Genomic DNA, 20,315 nt, shown 5'->3' on the forward strand with positions numbered 1-20,315 from the left:
ACGGGCATTCAGGCGCTTGGCAGCATCAAGATATATCAGATTTTTATGATCCGTAAGAACCTGAACGGGAAATTCCGCACCTTCCAAGAAGTGGCGCCAGTGTTCAAATGCGAGTTTAATAGCCAATAATTCCCGATTACCAATATCGTAATTCAGTTCAGTCTCCGAAAAAATTTTTGAAAAAAAGGCACAGGGATGTAATCCATCCCCGTTATCCTGAGACAATACTGCGCCAACCCCCACAGAGGAAGCATCAACCTCAACCAAAAACGGCTTAGTCACATCAGGCTGCATAAGGATGGGAGCAGAGGTGAACCTCTCCTTGAGATACACAAAAGCTTCAATGGCCTCAGAAGACCACTGAACCGCATCAGCACCTTTCCTGGTGAGATCGGTCAGAGGTTTGACAATACTAGAAAAAAATTTTATGAATTTTCTGTAATAATTGGCGAAACCTAAAAACCTCTGTATCGATTTCAAACCAATAGGCCTAGGCCATTCCTGTACAGCTTGAACTTTAACCGGGTCCATCTCAAAACCTTCGCTGGAGATAATGTAACCCAAAAAACTAATTCTCTGTACAGCGAACTCACATTTCTCCAGCTTAGCAAAAAGCGAATTGTCCATTAATAACTGTAATACCTCACGTACGCTCCGCCAATGAGACTCCAGATCCGGCAAATAAATCAAAATGTCATCCAAATGCACAACCACATTTTTGCCGATCAAAGGTCTAAGGATGTCATTAATAAGATTCTGAAAAAATGCAGGAGCATTAGTAAGACCAAAAGGCATAACGAGATTCTCAAAATGACCCACAGGAGTGTTAAAAGCAGTCTTCCATTCGTCACCCTCCTTCATTCGCAACAGATTGTATGCCCCCTTAAGGTCAATTTTAGAGAACCACTTGGCCCCCATTAACTGGTTAAACAGATCAGGAATCAATGGCAGTGGGTAAGGATTGCGTACAGTAATTTTGTTAATCTCACGAAAATCCAGACAAGGACGTAAACCGCCGTCCTTTTTTTTTACAAAAAAAAATCCAACCGCCACAGGAGACTTAGAGGGCCTAATGTGACCGGCGGCCAAACTTGTCTGTATGTATTCCTCCAAAGCCTTCCTCTCAGGAATAGTAAGGTTAAATAAACGACTTTTAGGAAGAGTCGCTCCAGGGACAAATTCAATAGAACAATCATAGTCTCTATGGGGAGGCAAAACCTGCGATTCCTTCTCAGAAAAAACTCTCCAAAAATCCTGAATAGGAACAGGCAATTCTCCCCTATCCAAAGCTGCAATACGCCCGTTACAACACTTGTCATAACATTTATGGCTCCAGGATTTAATTTCACTGGTAGACCAATCCAGTACAGGATTGTGAAATTTTAACCAGGGCAATCCCAATATTACTGGAGAAGGCAAGTTATTCAACACTACCAAATCCAATTTCTCATGGTGAACACCATTAATAGTGAGAGGAAATTCACAGACCTTGAGAGTAATATTCTTCAAAGGGGAACCATCCACCGAAACCACAGCAATGGGGAATGATAAAGGTTCGGGTTTTAAATTGAGTCTTTCCAAGAATCCCCCATCAATTACATTCAGAGTAGACCCACAATCAACAAACACCCGAAATTCCATTAATTTTTCCTGAGCAATCGTGGAAGCAGCTAAAAATACACCCTTGGAATTTAAACAGGCAATACGGGCATGACTGACCTTTTTTTTTTCTTTCTTCACACGAAGCTCACAGCCCTTAATCAAATGACCAGATTTTCCGCAATAGAAACACAAGCCTTCAGAAAATTTACGGTCTTTTTCTTGAGAGCGAGGTGCCACCGATCCAATCTCCATCGGTTCACCACTGTTAGTACACACATTCTCATAACCAGAAACTGACATAGCAGAGGATTTGCTCTCATTAACCCTTGCACGCAGTCTCCTATCCACCCGTATAGCTAATTGCATAGCCTGTTGCAAATCTTCAGGTGTAGGATAAGCAATTAGCAGGTCTTTAACCCTTTCATTGAGCCCAGCAAGAAATAGACTTTTCAGAGCAGAATCGTTCCACCCTGTTTGAGTAGAACAACGACGGAAATGAGTACAATATTTTTCCACATTACCTGATCCCTGTTTCAAACGTCTCAACTCAGTCTCAGCTGATGCGACACGGTCAGGATCATCATATAATAGTCCCAAAGCAGAAAAAAAAACTATCCACTGATCTGAAGCATGTATCACTAGGTTGCAAAGAAAAGGCCCACTCCTGAGGCTCTTTGCGCAAAAGTGACATTATGAACCCTATGCGCTGGGATTCATCCCCAGAGGACTTGGGTCTCAAACGAAAATACAATAAGCAAGCATTTTTAAATGAAAAAAATTCTCGGTGTTCACCAAAAAATAAATCCGGCAAACATACCTTAGGCTCCAAGAAATGTGCTCCAGGACAGTTACTCACGTGCTGATGGAGCTCGGCCACCTCCAGAGAGAGTCCTTGCAGGCGTTTAGCCAAATCCAGAACCGACACCATGATGGAACAGAAAAATCTTTCCTTAGAGAATTTGCAGGCTGGACTTACTGTTATGTTCTGCTACCAGAGCTAAGGAAAGAGAGGAGATCTGTCCCTACGATAGAACTCAGCTGAATCCCTACGATGTAACAGGGAACCTGATCCTGCGATCAGACCTGCTAAAGTCCTAAGCTAGTCTGTACGGAGACCTATAGATGTGGGGAAGGAATCCCTACAAGTACTAAGGACTGGGAGGAAAATGGGACACCTCCTAACAGAAATAGTAGCAGACAGACGAACAAACAAAATATAAAGAACATAGAGGTCCGTAGACCAAGCAAACTAACAGAGTTAGATACAGAGCACAGGCTAGCTAGAATGTAGTTATACAATGAAGTCCAGCAAAGCCAGAAGGGCGGAGCAGGATTAAATAGGCCAACAAGGTCATGTGACCAGCAAAGGAAAAAACCTAAGAGCAAGGTTCTAACATCCAGGCAGTGAGGAAGATCCCACATTCCTCTATTTTTCTTCTTCCTCCTCCTCCTCCTCATCTAGTGAGGAGGGACCCCCAGAAAGGCACCTTAGGACCCAGGCAACCCCTTCCAGCAATCGATCCTATATGGACTCCACCCCCCCCACCCGAAAAGTTTCAGCATTTTATTCCGGATTTCATGGGCAGCTCAGGAAGCCAATTTGATGTTACAGGCCTCACTGAAATTGACCTTTTCAAATTCTTTTTCAGGGAGGAAATAATAAATGTTATGGTGGCCCAGATAAATTTATATGCCCATCAATTTTTTATCCAAAATCCCACGCCATCATACGCCAGATGGACCCCTGTAAATGCAGCAGAAATGATGAAATTTTGGGCCATTGTGCTGCATATGGGCGTAGTCAAAAAAACAGAGCTTCGGCAACACTGGAGTACTGATATTCTATACAGCACACCGGTATTCATTATGGACATGACAAGGACACGATTTGAAGCAATCCAAAAAATTTTTGCATTATAGTGATAATGAGCAGTGTCCTCCCCAAGGCGGTCCTAACTTTAATCGTCTAGAGAAAATTCGGCCAGTAGTTGAACACTACAGCAGAAAATTAGCTGAGTCATACAACCCCCAAAGGGACATCTGTATAGATAAATATCTGGTTGATTTCGAAGGGAGACTAAAATTCCAACAATACCTGCCCAGAAAGAGGGTCAGGTATGGAATTAAATGGTACAAGCTGTGTGAGAGTACCTCAGGGTACACCCACAGATTTAGGTCTACGAAGGGAAGGACACCCAAATTGACCCTCCTGAATGCCCCCCTGTCCTGAGGGGTGAGTGAGAAAATTGTGTGGAAATTGGTGCACCCACTGTTGGATAAGGGTTATCACTTTTACACCAACATCCCATTCTTTAAGACCCTCTCTGTCAGAGGTACAGTTGCATGGAGCACTGTGCGAAGAAATCAGAGAGGCTTCCCTAAGCCAAGAATGGGTCAACTGCTGAGAAAACCTGACAGCAAAGCCCAATGCAGCGACAACATGTTGATGGTCAAGTATAAGGACAAGAGGGATGTATTTATCTCGGCCACCATACACCGTGACATCAGCTCCCTTGTCACTGTCCAAGGTACCACAACTCAAGTCCCAAAGTCATATTGTATTCTGGATTATAATAAATTCATGGGGGGGGTGTAGATCTCTCAGGTCAGGTCCTCAAACCATACTGTACCATATGAAAAGCAAAAGTATGGTACAAAAAGTTGGCTGTACAGATGGTACTGTATAATGCTATTGTGCTGTTTCGATCTACCTGCAATATAGGGACATTCCTTCAGTTTCAGGAGGTAGTCATCAAGGCCCTAATGTTTGGCACTCAGGAAGATGAGGGTCCCAGTACTTCTGAAACTGATTTTACCAGGTCAACATTTTCCCGGTCAGGTTCCCCAAACTGTGAGGAAGGAAAATACACAAAAAAGGTGCAGAGTATGCTCCAAGAGGGGACTACGAAAGGACACAATTTACCATTGTGAAACTTGCCCTGAGAGACCTAGCCTTTTATTAAGTATTGCTTCAAAACGTACCACATGTCCATGAATTGATGAAATTTGGTTTTACCCTGTTGACACAATGCCCTTTTATAGGCTGATGTACTCTGCACAACTTACACATACCACCACATTATTAATTTTTGCAACAGTAAAACCAAAAGTATTATCATTACTATAACTATGCCTCTAAATAATTCCTTGAGGGGTGTAGTTTCCAAAAATGATGTCACTTGTGGGGTATTTCCACTGTTTAGGCATATCAGGGGCTCTCCAATGCAACATGGTGCCCACAGACTATTATATCAAAATCTGCGCTCCAAAACGTCACTCCTTCCTTTTGGTGCTCGGCAGTGTGTCCAAACAGTAGTTTCCCACTGTATGTGGGGTATCGGCGTACTCAGGAGAAATTGCACAACAAATTTTGTGCAGTTTCCAAAATGAGCTCACTTGTGGGGGGTTTCCACTTTTTAGGTACATCAGGGCTCTCCAAACGCAACTTGGCACCCACAGACCATTCCATAAAAGTCTGTGCTTTAAAATGTCAATGGAGCTCGTGCGTATGTCCAAACAGTAGTTTTCCACCACCTATGGGGTATCGACATACTCAGGAGAAATTGCACAACAAAATTAATTTTGGGGTCCATTGGCTCCTGTTACCCTTGTAAAAAGAAAAAAAGTTGTACATTTTTGTTGGAAAAATGTGATTTTTTATTTTCACTGCTCAACTTTATAAAATTCTGTGAAGCACCTGGGGGTTCAAGGTTCTCACCACACATCTAGATAAATTCCTTGAGGGGTCTAATTTCCAAAATGGGGTCACTTGTGGGGTGTTTCCACTGTTTGGATACATCAGGGGCTCTCCAAACGTGACTGTTATGATCTGCAACAAGAACTAAGGAAAGAAGGGGAAAGCATTCCCTACAGTAAGACTAAGCTGAATCCCTATGATGTAGCGGGCTGCCTGTTCCCAGCTAACAGACCCGCCTTAGTCCTAGGCTAGTCTGAACGAAGACCTATAGAATAAAGGGAAGGGGTCCCTAAAAGAACTAAGGACTGGAACAAAAAGGGACACCTCCTGAACAGAGAAAGTTGTTGAGTTGTTGCAGAAAGCAAAATAAAAACTGAAAAAAGGTACTAGAGGTACCAAGGGACCAAGCGAACTGAGAGATAGGCACCGAAGCACCTGGCTGGCAAAACAGTCAAACAACACTGAAGTCCAGCAAAGCCAAAAAGGCGGAGCTGGAATATAAAGGCAGATGGTCACGTGACCGCAAAACACAAGATGGGAAAAAACAAGCAGGAGGATTCTAATAGTACCCCCTCTTTTAAGAGGATCCTCCGGATCCTCCAGGTCCAGGCCTATCTGGAAACCTCTTGTGGAAAGCTCTAAGAAGCCTAGGAGCAGAGACATCATCCATCCTCACCCAGGAATTATCTTCGGGACCGAAACCCTTCCAGGAGACGAGATACTGTACTAAAACTCTATGCCATCTAGAATTCAAGATACGTGAAATTTCATAATCACTGTCTTCCACCACAGGAGGAACTGAGACAGTGGCATCCCTATAAGATACATCCGCCTTTTTCAACAAGGAAACATGAAACACAGGATTAATCTTCCAGGAAGTAGGAACATCCAACCTAACCGCAGAGGGGTTAACAACCTGAAGCACTTTAAATGGACCCACAAACTTAGGACCCAGTTTTTTAGAGGGAATCCTCAACCGCAGGTTCCTTAAGGACAACCAAACCATGTCACCCACAGTAAACAAAACCTCCTTTCGTTTCCTGTCAAAATACTTCTTGGACTTCTTGTTAGCCTCTTGAAGGTTGCAACGTACATTAGTCCAAACTCTCTCCAAATCACCGGAAAAATTCTCCTCCTCCGGCACCGCAAACCCCAATTTAGAGAACGAACCAAAAGACGGATGTCTCCCAGTACAACAAAAAAAGGAGAACACCCAGCTGAGGAGGATGTATGATTGTTAAGAGCAAATTCTGCGAGTGGCAGAAACTCAGACCACACCTCTTGATTGTCCGCCACAAAACATCGCAAAAACTGTTATACATCCTGGTTCTTTCTTTCAGTCTGTCCATTAGACTCAGGATGATACCCAGACGAAAATGACAAATGGACTCCCAACCTGTCACAAAAAGCATGCCAAAAGCGAGCCACAAACTGAGGTCCTCTATCAGAAACAATATCCGTGGGAACGCCATGAAGCTTGACAATCTCCTTAACAAACGCCTTAGCAAGTGTCTTGGCGCAGAGCAACTTAATGAATGGAACCAAATGACACATCTTACTAAAACGGTCCACGACCACCCAGATTACAGTAAAACCCTTGGACACGGGCAGATCAGTAATAAAATCCATTGTGAGATGCGTCCAAGGCACACTAGGAACCTCCAGAGGGCAAAGCAACACCACAGAAGGAGTATGTGAAGCTTTTGACCTAGCACACACCGTACATTGACGCACTCACTTAATGACTTCTTTCTGCCATCCAGGCCACCAAAAACTCCGACTGATAAGTCTCTTAGTCTCAGAAATTCCTGGATGACCTGCCAACCGAGACTCATGACACTCCATAAACAAGTCTCTCCTAAAGGTTGTAGGCACAAACAACCTCCCATGGGGAGTATTAGATGGAGCATCATCTTGAGCTTTTAGAATCCCATTCTCTAAAACGGAGTCCAATGTCACCACCACAACTCCTTTCTGTAAAATGTTCTCCTCCTCCTCGGCACCAACCGCAGGAGAGATGCTGCGAGATAAAGCATCAGCTTTAACATTCTTAGTACCTGGGATATAGGTAACGGAAAAATAAAAGCGAGATAAAAAAGTGCCCACCTAGCTTGACGGGCATTCAAGCGCTTGGCAGCATCCAGATAGATCAAATTCTTATGATCTGTGAAAACCTGAATAGGAAATCTAGCGCCTTCCAAAAAATGACGCCAATGTTCAAACTCGAGTTTAATAGCTAGCAACTCCCGATTTCCAACATCATAATTCAATTCGGTTTCGGAAAATTTTTTCGAAAAGAAGGCACAAGGATGTACTCCATCCCTGTTCTCCTGAGACAAAACTGCTCCGACCCCCACCGATGAAGCATCGACCTCAACCAAAAAAGGCTTGGTCTCATCAGGCTGCATAAGGATAGGGGCTGAACTGAACCTCTCTTTGAGATACTTAAACGCTTCAATGGCCTCCGTAGTCCATTGAACCTTATTCGCACCTTTCCTGGTGAGATCGGTTAGAGGCTTAACAATTACAGAAAAATTCTTAATGAACTTCCTGTAATAATTGAAAAAACCCAAAAATCTCTGTATAGATTTCAAACCAATAGGCTTAGGCCATTCCTTCACAACTTGAACCTTCACCGGGTCCATCTCAAAGCCCTCGCTGGAGACAGTGTAGCCCAAAAAGCAAATTTTCTGCATAGCGAACTCGCATTTCTCCAGCTTAGCAAAGAGTGAATTATCACTCAATAACTGCAAAACTTCACGTACACTCTGCCAATGGGACTCCAGATCTGGCGAAAAAATCAAAATGTCATCCAAATACACAACCACATTTTTACCAATCAAAGGTCTCAAGATGTCATTAATAAGGTTCTGAAAAAATGCAGGTGCAATGGTAAGACCGAAAGGCATCACCAGATTCTCAAAATGACCTAACAGAGTGTTAAAAGCAGTTTTCCACTCATCACCCTCCTTCACTTGTAGCAAATTTTATGCCCCCCGGAGATCAATCTTAGAGAACCACTTGGCCCCCACTAACTGGTTAAACAAGTCAGGAATTAACGGAAATGGGTAGGAATTGCGTATGGTAATCTTATTAATTTCACGAAAATCCAGACACGGACGCAAACCCCCGTCCTTTTTTTTAACAAAGAAAAATCCAACTGCCACAGGTGACTTTGAAGGTCTAATGTGACCAGCAGCCAGGCTAGTCTGTATGTATTCCTCCAAGGCCTTTCTTTCAGGGATCGTTAGATTAAACAAGCGACTCTTGGGAAGAGTAGCTCCCGGAATAAAGTCAATGGCGCAATCATAATCTCTATGAGGAGGTAAAACTTGTGACTCCTCCTCCGAAAAAAACCTCCAAAAATCTTGAATAGGTACAGGTAATTCCCCTTTTCCCACAGCCACAATGCGACCATTACAACATTTATCTTAGCCTTTCGGACTCCAAGACTTAATCATATTAGTAGACCAGTCCAGCAAAGGATTGTGCAGTTTTAACCAAAGCAATCCTAGAACGACCGGAGAGGTTAAATTATCTAATACAACCAAGTCCAAAATTTCTTGGTGAAGACCATTGATAGTGAGAGGAAATGCAGCAACCTTCTGAGTAATACATTTCAAGGGAGTGTTATCAATTGCAATCACAGAAATAGATGATGACAAAGGTTTGGATTTCAATTTAAGTTTTTCCAAAAACCCTTTATCAATCACATTAAGTGTTGAACCACAATCCACAAATACCTGAAATTCAATCAAATTTTTCTGCAAAGTGGTACTCCTTGAAAGAAATACTCCTGCAGAGCGTAAACAAGCTATACGGGCGTAACTGACCTTTTTTTTTTCTTTACTTAAACGAAGCTCACAATACTTAATCAAATGGTAAGCTTTACCACAATAAAGACACAATCCCTCGGCGAACCTCCGGTCTCTTTCCTGAGAGCGGAGTGACATCGCCCCAACCTCCATCGGTTCTCTGCTGTCTGAGCAGATTTTCTGGGGACTAGGACCTGGCATTACAGGAGTCTTTACCTCATTCTGCCTAGATCTCAGCCTCCTGTCCACAGGAACAGCTAATTGCATGGCATCCTGCAGAGTCTCAGGTACAGGGAATGCAATTAGCAAATCCTTAACCCTTTCACTCAGACCAGAAAGAAATAGACATTTCAGAGCAGGATCATTCCATCTGACCTCAGAAGCCCACCTTCTAAAGTGTGTGCAATAAGTCTCAGCATCATCTGACCCCTGATTCAAACACCTGAGTTCTGCCTCAGCAGATGAGATTCGATCAGGATCATCATATAATAGACCCATAGCAGAAAAAAACTCTTCTACCGACCTCAAACATGGATCAATAGGTTGAAGAGAAAAGGCCCATCCTTGTGGTTCATTGCGCAAAAGTGACATAATAAACCCAATGCACTGTGATTCATTCTCAGAGGACCTTGGTCTCAAACGAAAATATAACAAACAAGCATTTTTAAAGGAAAACAAAATCTTGCTGTTTACCATAAAAAACATTTGGCAGTTCTACCTTGGGTTCCACAAAATGCGCTCCAGAACAGCTACTCACGTGTTGCTGGAGCTCGACCACCTCCAGAGTTAACCCCTGCAAGCGTTGAGCCAAATCCTGGATGGAAGCCATACTGATCACCGTATTAAGATTTCCTTAATTTTCCTTTTTCTTTTTGTTCTTTTTTTTTTTTTTGGGCTGGACTTACTGTTATGATCTGCAACAAGAACTAAAGAAAGAAGGGGAAAGCTTTCCCTACAGTAAGACTAAGCTGAATCCCTACGATGTAGCGGGCTGCTTGTTCCTAGCGAACAGACCTGCCTTAGTCCTTGGCTAGTCTGAACTAAGACCTATAGAATAAAGGGAAGGGGTCCCTAAAAGAACTAAGGACTGGAACAAAAAGGGACACCTCCTGAACAGAGAAAGTTGTTGCAGAAAACAAAATAAAAACTGACAAAAAGGTACTAGAGGTCCCAAAGGACCAAGCGAACTGAGAGATAGGCGCCGAAGCACCTGGCTAGCAAAACAGTCAAACAACACTGAAGTCCAGCAAAGCCAAAAAAGGCGGAGCTGGAATATAAAGGCAGATGGTCACGTGACCACAAAACACAAGATGGGAAAAAACAAACAGGAGGATTCTAACAGTGACATGGCGTCTGCTATCGATTGCAGCCAATTTTGCGTCCAAAAAATCAAATGGTGCTCCTTCCCTTCTGAGCCCTGCTGTGTGGCTAAACGATAGTTTTCCACAACATATTGGGTATTGGCATACTTAGAAGAAATAGCACAACAAATTTTGTGGTCCATTTTCTCCTGTTACCCTTGCAAAAAGAAAATAATTGGAGTTAAAACAACATTTATGTGGAAAAAATTTGATTTTTTTTTTTATTTTACGGATCAATATTAAAAAAATTCTGTGAAGCACCTGGGAGTTCATGGTGCTCACCGCACATCTAGATAAATTCCTTGAGGGGTCTAGTTTCCAAAATGGGGTCACTTGTGGGGAGTTTATACTGTTTAGGCACTTTAAAGGCTCTTCAAACGTGACATGGCATCTGCTATCGATTCCAGCTAACTTTGCATTCCAAAAATCAAATGGTGCTCCTTCCCTTCTGAGCCCTGCCATGCACCCAAACTGTAGTTTTCCACCACATATGGGGTATCAGCGTACTCAGCAGAAATTTCACAACAAATTGCATGGTGCATTTTCTCCTTTTACCCTTGTGAAAATGAAAAATTTGGGGCTAAAGTAACATTTTTGTGGAAAAAAGTAAAATTTTCATTTTTTCTTTCCACATTGCTTTAATTCCTGTGACGCACTTAAACTTCTTGAATGTGGTTTTGAGCAGTTTGAAAGGTGCAAATTTTAGTTAGAATTGTGTCATTTTGGGGTATTTTCTGTCACATAGGCCCTCAAAGTCACTTCAAATGTGATGTGGTCCCTAAAAAAATGGTTTTGTAAATTTTGTTGGAAAAATGAGAAATTGCTGATAAAATTTTAACCCTTCTACCTTCCTAACAGAAAAGAATTATGTTTCCAAAATGATGCCGATGTAAAGTAAACTTGCAGGAAATGTTATTTATTAACTATTTTGTGTGATTTAACTCTCTGGTTTAAGGGCTTAAAAATTTTTCTAAATTTTCACCAAATTTTCAATATTTTCTCAAATACAAAATATATCATCCTAAATTTACCACTAACATGAAGTAAAATATGTCACGAAAAAACAATGTCAGGAAAGTGGGGAAACACAGCAAAGGATCTAGGGCACATCTTTTCGATGTTAGTGTCTACCAAATTTTATTTTATGACATGTCTCATTAACAGAAGACATAAAAGGGGCTGTTATAGGACTAGCATCTTATGCTGATTACAGAGGCAAGATGCATTGCAAGTGCCTTGAAAGTGACCAGAAGAGCTTGGACGATTTTGAATAAACATTTTAATGATAGATAGTGACAAGAAAATCGATTTGATGTGAATTGAATCCATGACAAATTGTAGGAAATTCACTGTACCTGTCAAATTCGCACAATTTGCAATTCAATTCAGGCAAAACAAACAAAAAAAAGCCTGCCATCATTTTTCATAAAGCACAAGTTTGCATCAGCCAGAAAAGGCTCACAGGACCTAAGGCACAGGCATACTGGATTCCCCATAATGTCTTGCACTTATCACTTCACATTCACAGTCATTCAGGAAGAACTATTATAGCCTGTATAAAAGCAGAGTCAAGGAATGCAGCAGCCAATTTGCTGTGAATCTGGATACTGATAGGACTTCAAAGCTCACAGCTCAGCAATAGAGATAGGGAAATGAAGAAAAAAAAACTGAATAAACATTATAGATAGTGTGCGCCAGGACAGCAGTGATTAGCAGCCACCATTCATTTACTCATAACCATAACACAAAAGGGGTTTCAAGAACAGTCCTAGGAAACCTCAGAGTGTTACCCACATCTTTTCAAGGCAATTGAAGGCTTTGCAGTACTTGCGATTCTTGGCAGATCGATTCACTGCATATCAGATTGGAGAAGATATCCAGATTTGGTTTATTTGGAGTGATAGCGCTCATTGACAACACCACTTATTTCCTGGTGAACTGAAGACCTATATGAAATATGAAATGGGATTTGGAATCTTTAAGCTAAATTTCTCATGTCTGAAGTCTCAGGTACGACTTTGATAAAGAATCCACTGGGAAGGTTTTTATTCAAGAACCCCAAAATCTCCTATTCCTTTCAGAAGAAAGTTGTCTCAGCCATGACTCATAAAACTATGAGACCAATGTATGAAATTACCTAAAGTCTTCTCCAGCTCTTAGCCCCATGAACGATCTCCGCAGAAACCTAGAAATATGGCAGCAAAAATTCTCACAAAAACAAAAAAAATCTTCAAAAAATAAAATTGATTGAGATTGAGGAGCTGATCTTCTCTGATCATAAACTTCTTCCATCCTTATCATCTTGCTTCACTCTAGCTTTCCAAATTTGTCAAGGGAATTTATCATAAGGTTATAAAATTTTTGAAACCAAACACCCCTGTCTGTAAATGATTGCTTACTTCTTAAATCTAGAACATAATTTGACTGTGCGCTATTTTCTATAAAGCGAAGCAATGAGAAAGAAGGGGGATGGGCTGGAAATCTTAATCGCCCACATGCAGAATCTTATCGGTTAATTGATGCCTGACAATTAAAAACTGGAGAAATCCTCCGCAGACAGTTACATGCAAATGAATTATCGGATGGTTGCCAAGTTCAGCGGGAGAGGATATGATATCATCCAGCTCGATAACCATACAGTATCTCGCCTTTCTTAGAGTGATATGATCTCGGTGGGTGCCATGCTTCATTACGGAAATTCTCACTCGGCACCTGTATGCGAGGTCGGCCATTTTGTAGGGTCTCACCAAGCTTAAGATGGTGGAACGTCCGTAGGTGCTGAACAGGAGGAGAGAGAGGAACGTGGGGTGAGGAGAAGAAGAGGGGAACATACTGATTGCTGTGAGAGGGACACTGTGTTTGGCTCTTTTGTGTTGTACGGAAGGAAGGAAAGGAGAATACAAGGGAACAGTGTCCTTTTTTATTTTTTTTGGGGGGGGCAGAAAAAGAGAGCACACACGCACATGCATTCTTTTGCAAAACAAGATCCCCCTTTACTTCTCCCACAGAAGCAGCCAACCTCTAGGAATGCAAATGACATTCATTATGCAGATGTATGCAAATCAGATTTAACTATTGGATGAAGGTCTTCATTTTCCTAATGGTTTTAACTCTTTGTCACATGGGCTTGAAACGAGAACACCGAATGTGTGTGGAACTCTGTGTAGCCTTGTTCCCACATGCAAATTATACATCTCCATAAGATAAAAGACAAAGGGGTGGGGGGCTGTTAATTGTTGCCAAGTGACTACCCCATCTTTCTCCAGCAATCTGTTACATCCACCGGTAACACCCAGAATCCATTCACAGTTAGAATAAACATTGGTTGCAGATTTGCTGCGTTTTCTAATATGGAAATTAGGAATTTGAATGATATGGAAATTTTAAAGATCTACTTACAGGGGGGCACTTCCAGAATTTATGCTGTCATTTAGAGAAGCATATAAATATTTGGAATTTGATTTTGCATGATTTGTTGTATTCTGCAAGTCTCCGAGATAAAATGAGATATTTTTTTATTTCTCACAATTCCCCCACCCAACCCAAATTTTTTATGGTGAATCCTAAATTTCATAATTAAGTGTTAACTTTTGAAATATCTTATTCGGAAAAAAGAAATATGATGTTGGGGGGGGGGGCTCTTGTGTGTAATTTCCATTTTTCCAATACGCAGATTTCTTACCTTTCCATTCACGGTCCAATTAAATTTATTGAGGCTCCTTGAAAATTGAAACAAGATACTTGATAATTGAGTTAAAATTATACAAAAAATTATAAAAATTCCAAAATTTAGTTACGTCAAATTCATTCAAGTTTAAAGATATTCTCTAGCTTTTTTTGTAAGAATGTTTTACTTTTCTTTAAAATAAAACGTTTCAATTGTAATGTATGATATTTTACTAATTCTAATAGAATTTCATCAAGTAAGAAACATGAAAAAAAAAGTTTAGAAATCAGTAAAAAAATTATTAAATTGTTCCATAAATAGTCACAATCGCGACTTACTACATGGAAAAATTGTCCTTCTTTAGATAATGCTATATATGTGAATTTATTCACGATTTACAGGTCATGAATAAAATGATAAATTTTATCGATAAATAATTTTTTTCTGAATTTTCAATGTAAAAAGCAACAAAAAGTAAAACAAAAATTCATGATATAATTCAGATAACAGATGGATAAATATACATTTTTCTTTTTATTATACTTTTAAAAAAATTATTTGTTACTGACATATGGCCATGGACATACTTAGTGGAATGTGAAATTTTTGATTTTTATAGTGGAGGTAATATACACACTTTGCTTTTTTTGTATTGTTCTTTTATCTCATGGACGGAAATGTGTAGGGCTTTTTATGAGTCTATAAACGGTAAATGTGGCTAGATGTGGAGGCCCAGGTCTGCTAGCATCTGCCAGTTTCACAAAGCTTATTTGTTCTGCAAAAGATGGATGCGACAAACTGCCTGAGCCCTTCATCCGGATGGTGCAGAACCATTAAATCACATCCAATAGTTAAAAAGGATGGCGTCTCGTCCTTTTATTTTTTTTGGATGGAGTCCAAAGTTGTGTTATTCCTCTCTAGATATAGAACAACTCAACCGTTTTTGTCTCTAGTGATTTTTTTTTTCCCGTGGAGAAAAAAAACGCGCTTGAACGCTTAACTCTTTTGTTACGATTTTGTAATTTTTTTTATAATTGAAATAATCAAAATGTTGTTATCCGGTTTACCAAATACATTTTTTTTGTCTTAAAAAATATGGGTAATTAGTTACTAGAGATGAATGATTCTGCTGAAATTCAATTCAAGTTCATCAGATTTTCTCAAATTTTGGCAGAGAAATTTGACTCGCATCAAATAAATTCTGTGCGGTTATGAATTGTAAAACAAAAAAAATTATACTCACCTCTCCTCTGCCTCCGTCATACCTATCCTGCCACCGCTATCCTCCAATCGGCTCCGCTGTCTTCTGCCTTCTATCTTCCTCTTGTTATGGGCCTCCAGTGCTGCCGTTGTTTACTATGCCCGACTCTGTCACGTGGGTGAAGATCAAGAGGAGGCTGAAGAGGAGCGATTGGAGGATCAGCCAGTGGCGGGACAGGTGTAAGGAGGGCCGGGGAGAAGATTTATTTATTTTTAATATTTTTTTAATCCATTCCAGGCACACTAAATTGTCTGCCAAATCAAATTCACAAAAATTTAGATTCATTAGAATCCCAAATCTCCATGGAAATTTGTAGCAAATTCAGTTAGTCTAGATCTCTAGTATTTGTCATAAATGCCCCTATTAATGCTAGTAACTTTGTATTAGTCAGATGTACACATGTACTGTATATCGGTAGCATTTAAACCAAAATGTTCAATAGATGTATAAGCTCAATGCTTAGGCAAAATATTCGAAAGATTGACTTAAAAGGGTCTCTCCGCTCTGAACAATTCTATTGTTAGAAAGGTCTCTTAACAATAGGTTGATCACAGATTGTTACATGACTGGGAACCAGAGCGATTGGCTGTAATTCATACATTAAGCTGAAAGTAGGCGCTTATTTTCCTTACACCAATGGGGAAATGGAGTATATTATACAGTGACCATTCAAATCAATAGGTTCCTTGTGTAATGCAGGTCAGGTCAGGTCCTTCAGAGGGGAGACACTTTGTAACCTCGCTTTACTCTAGTTAAGAGATGGAGATCTTGATCATAGAGCAACCCCACACACTGCTGTTAAATGTTTTTTGTAAACTAGGAAACCACAATAATATGATATTATTGCTGACTCAGATAATACTGATATTTGCCAATTCACCCATGGATTTTTAGAGGGTATCTATGTACTTGGAACCAATGTTTTGCACCAAAGCATCTAATATCTGAGATGAACATCTTTGTCATTTTGGCCAACAGACCGTGTTTCTGAACAAAATATTTCTCGCTATTAACTAAGAATTCCCTAATAGGTAAATTAAAGTACATTTTCAAAAATAGACCACCTCTACAACACAACACAAGAGACAAGAAAATAATTTTCACGGTGAAGTAGAAAGATTGTGCATGTTGAGTTGCAACTAGATACGAGAAAACTGATTTGTAATGAATCAGGTCCTTTATGAATATACTAAACTTTTGGGGATTTGATTGGCACAAATACAGAAAAAAAAGGCAAGCTAGCTACTATGTTTGAGATGATTTATAGGGGGTTGAAAATAATAAAACATTATACTCACTTTTCCTATACACACCCATCATCAGTCCTGCCACCGCAGCTCACTGCACAGGCCTCCATTCACTTAAGATCTGTTTTCAGATTGAACTTCTTTGGTATTTGGATCAGTCTTTGGTCCAGATCTTAAAGAAGTTGTCCACTACTTTTTAAGAGTCCCCCAATGTATTAACCCTGTGATTATAAGACGTTTTGTAATTACCTTGCTGTGTTTTTATTGCCTGTGAGCGGTGCTATCATTGGCCACTTATAGGCATTACGTTACCCCCTGCTGATGTCACGTGAGGCGTGACATCGGTGACGCGGTCCCCGCGGCGGATGCTAGTCTGTGGGTGGGGTTACCCTGGGCGTCACACCCAGCATTCACCGTGCACTTTCCCAATGAATGGGGAGAGGGAGAGCGGCGGTGGATGCTAGGTGTGACGCGAGGGGTAACCCCGCCCACAGCCCAGAATCCATCGTGGAACGCAGCACTAATGTCACGCCCGGCTGCAGCCCGAAATTGACGTGACATCAGCAGATGTCAGAGCCGGCTGCAGCTGGGGGTCACATGACGCCTGTGAGCTGCCAAGGATAACGCCGCTCACAGGCAATAAAAACACAGCAAGGTAATTACAAAAAGTCTTATAATCAAAGGGTTAATACATTGGCGGACTCTTAAAAAGTAGTGGACAACTCCTTTAATCACTTGTGTTGCCTCATACGATCACTGATGTGTGTCACACCTCACGTGACCACCTAAGACCTTGACTCTCACGAAGAGCTGGACTGAAAACCAATCAGAATACAAAAAAATTATCCGAAGTGAGCGGAGAACCACATGGGTTTCTAGCCCGACAGGACGGGGGGGGGGGGCAGACTTAGGACATGTGAGTATGATTATTTATTTTCTAACTTCTCCATGGCCCTCTATTCATTATGCTTTGGAGTCTGGACCAAATTTTATTTGGACCAAATCAAATTTGCCAGATGATGAGTTCAAATTAACTGAACTATCAAATTTCAAAGAATTATTTTTGCTTTCGACCAGATTTTGACCAGAGTACCATAGAATTATTCGGCAGGTCCAGGATTTGACAGAGAGCTTACTCCAGGTTTATATAGGTCTTTGGTCCCAGCGGGCCTCTGTTTGCTTCTTTTGATTTCTATTTTTCCTCCCCACCTTTAAGAGCTATGCCATTTTTATTTTCCAGTCGGTAGAGTTATATGAGGACTTGTTTTTTTGCAGTAAAGGCTGTATTTTTTTTTACTACCATTTTGGGGTCCATATGATTTTCTGTTGTGGAATATCCCACATGCTGTAGGAGCCTGACAGCAGACAGAACAAGAATTTCATCATCATTGAGCAAGTCAGCAGAGTTTAGTGAAGACTGAAGGGCACTATTCAGAGTCAACTAAATACTAAAGGGGTCCTCTACTTTGGAAATCTCTTCTTGTTTGAAAGGTGCCTCAATAATAAGCTGATCCTAAAGTTTCACCCTGCAGGAAACCCCACTGATTAGCTGTCATTCATGGGAACTCCTATTCATGTCTATTAGAGACAAGCAATTTGATCCACATTGCCCTGGTCCAAAGTCCATTTTGGACTACACATCTGCACCCGGTATCCTTCTCATGGCATTCTTGGCTTCTGTGGTGTTTACTAGGCCAAGCATCATAGCCTGGGCAACACAAATCGAATTGCTCAACTCTACCAATGTTTGTATAATGTATAATTCAGGACAGGTCATCCAGAGCAAGAAATGCTTCTTGTGGCCACTTTTCACGCTACCCAAAGTATGTAGTAAAAGGAACTATTGCTATTTATGGGATTGTTGATGGAACCTTCAACAGACTCCAAACTGGAACTTTAACTTTTCATCAATATTAATAGAAAAAAAAATGTGAATTTGTTTTTTTCTTTTAAAGTATTATAGTTTTTCATTCCTCTTTGTATCTTAAACAATTTTTTTTTGCTTTCTGGAATACTACCATCCAGTCAGAGGGTTAAGAAAACGAGGCACACTGTCCTCACCACAGAAAGCAAACACCAACAAAAAGCCCATTGTATTCCATCCAGACTGAAACCCTCCAGTTCAATTAGTTAGGCACACACAGTCACAAAAAAAAGCCTCACATTCAGGCCACTGGCTGGCCGCGGAGGACAAGGCAAAAGAAAAGGCTGCTCTCTACAGCTTTCGCGGGTGTCATAACAAGCGGAGAAAACTCTTATTGTGGGATTATTGGAGCTAAGAGCTCACCAGAGGGGTTAGGACTGGATCTGGCATCATGAAAGAGGAAGGCATGTCTTTTGAGATATGGCATTCACCAACATGAAAGAATCTGATTTCTCTTCTATGGGTTCTATGTTTATTTCACCTAGCTTTGTATGCAAGCTAAGGCAATAAACCAACCACATTTTGGGTCTACACATTGAAGAACGTTATAGATGATGGCCAAATGTGACCATGTATTGATCTACGAGTCTTCTTATGTATTGAAGTTTCCTGACTAAACAAAGACAAGTAATGAGTACCTTATTTATGTCTTGGGGTGACTTTCTTCCCTAACTTTTCATCAAGAATGGACTTCTACTCTAGAAGAAATCACAGGATATTGATTTAAACTGATAAAATTAACCAGTTCCTAATCAATATCTGTTAGCAGCGCAATTGCTTTACCTGTCAGGCTCCCTGCAGGGTGAATTGACCCATTTATCCTTTCACTGATTGCCCCATCATACAAACGTGTCATTATGTATCCTTTAGCATGAAGACAACTCTAATTGAGAGGAATTCTCTTCCGACTTGCCCATCACACAACTCGTCAATGAAGAAGGAGAGTTCACACCACATAGAACTTGCACAAAGCACACTGCAAATGTGGTTAATGTACACCACAATTATAGAAAGGATGAGGCCTTGAAAAATAATTAGTCCGCCCTGTTCCATTTTGCTGATATGTTTAAAGGCCTAAAGAAATGAATAAACCATAATGTTGTAGAAATGTCCATAAAAAACATTATTCTGACATGTACAGAGCAGTAGCTTACATGAGATATTTCATAGAAAAAATGTCTATTGTTCCTTTTTGATTTGCTGGTTGTCCCATTCCTGGGTCTGATAAATACATATTTGACTTTCATAACCACCCTTTTGGAATTGATTTGAAAAATTCTGTGCTGTAGACCATTTTCTATTATTGAAAAATACAATAATTGCTGACTTGATTAGTCAACCATTATGTTGTTTTTTTTTGTTTGTTTTTTAGTATTTTTGTATTTTTTCACGTCAAACAGCATGATTTTGGATGTCTAAATTACTTCTCTTTAACCAAATTGTTCAAGTCAGACATAGTTTTTTTCATAGCTTAAGCGAGTGATCAGGTCTTTTCCTTGGATCAGACCCCCAGGAACAATGGACTAAGCAGGCGGGAGACCCTGTTGTCTGAGAAATGAACTTGAGCAGTGGATGATTGATTGCGTCTCTTGGGAATGAACGTCCTTTGAGATTTTTTTTTGTAAGTGCTGAGAAAATATTTGGGACTGTTAGAGATTCCCATTCACGCTGGCCTGTGAAAATTGATTACTAATTATATTTATTAAAAAGTCTTCATAAGGTTCGGTAATAAATTTGGAAT

Source organism: Phyllobates terribilis, unplaced genomic scaffold (assembly GCF_046119375.1).
Source record: "Phyllobates terribilis strain yellow unplaced genomic scaffold, ASM4611937v1 Scaffold_7__3_contigs__length_470593459, whole genome shotgun sequence".
In the NCBI taxonomy this organism is placed as follows: Eukaryota; Metazoa; Chordata; class Amphibia; order Anura; family Dendrobatidae; genus Phyllobates; species Phyllobates terribilis.